Here is a 660-nt window from a genome sequence, read left to right as displayed (position 1 = left end):
CTATTCAAAAGTTCTACCTGATTAGAGAGCATGGTAACCGAATCGACGTTAAAAATGCCAGCTATTTTCGTTGGTTTTGTTCTCATAACTTGCCACTAATAATTATTCAGTAACATCTCTTCTATAAATTCATAAGCATCCTCAGGTGTCTTATTATTGATATTTCCTCCAGCAGCTGCATCAATCATCTGTCTAGTCGAAGGATTCAGGCCATTGTGAAACGTTTGAACCTGTAACCAGAGTGGTAACCCATGGTGAGGGCACCTTCGCAAAAGGTCTTTGTATCTCTCCCATGCATCATAGAGTGTTTCTAAATCCATCTGCACAAAAGAGGAGATATCATTACATAATTTGGTTGTTTTAGTCGGCAGAAAATATTTTAATAAAAATTTTTCGGTCATTTGTTCCCAAGTAGTGATTGACCCTCGTGGTAACAAGTTCAAACACTGTTTAGCTTTGTTCCTCAATGAAAAAGGGAATAATCGAAGGCGAATGGCATCTTCAGAAACGCCATTGATTTTAAAAGTGTCGCAAAACTCTAAGAAATTCGCCAAATGAGCATTTGGGTCCTCATCCTGCAAACCATCAAACTAAACAAACTGTTGGATCATTTGAATGGTGTTAGGTTTCAGTTCAAAATTATTTGCAGCAGCAGTAGGC

General features: G+C 38.0%; 1 non-coding gene across 1 annotated transcript; it reads left to right on the top strand.

Moving 5' to 3' along the window:
* Positions 1 to 246: 246 nt before the first annotated feature.
* Positions 247 to 353, top strand: LOC121213458 (small nucleolar RNA R71). Its single transcript, XR_005908839.1, has one exon. It is a non-coding gene; the product is annotated as a small nucleolar RNA R71 (small nucleolar RNA).
* Positions 354 to 660: the final 307 nt, after the last annotated feature.

Source organism: Gossypium hirsutum, chromosome A13 (genome assembly GCF_007990345.1).
Source record: "Gossypium hirsutum isolate 1008001.06 chromosome A13, Gossypium_hirsutum_v2.1, whole genome shotgun sequence".
In the NCBI taxonomy this organism is placed as follows: Eukaryota; Viridiplantae; Streptophyta; class Magnoliopsida; order Malvales; family Malvaceae; genus Gossypium; species Gossypium hirsutum.
The sequence above is the reverse complement of the archived record's forward strand: the minus strand, read 5'-3'. Positions and strand labels throughout refer to the sequence as shown.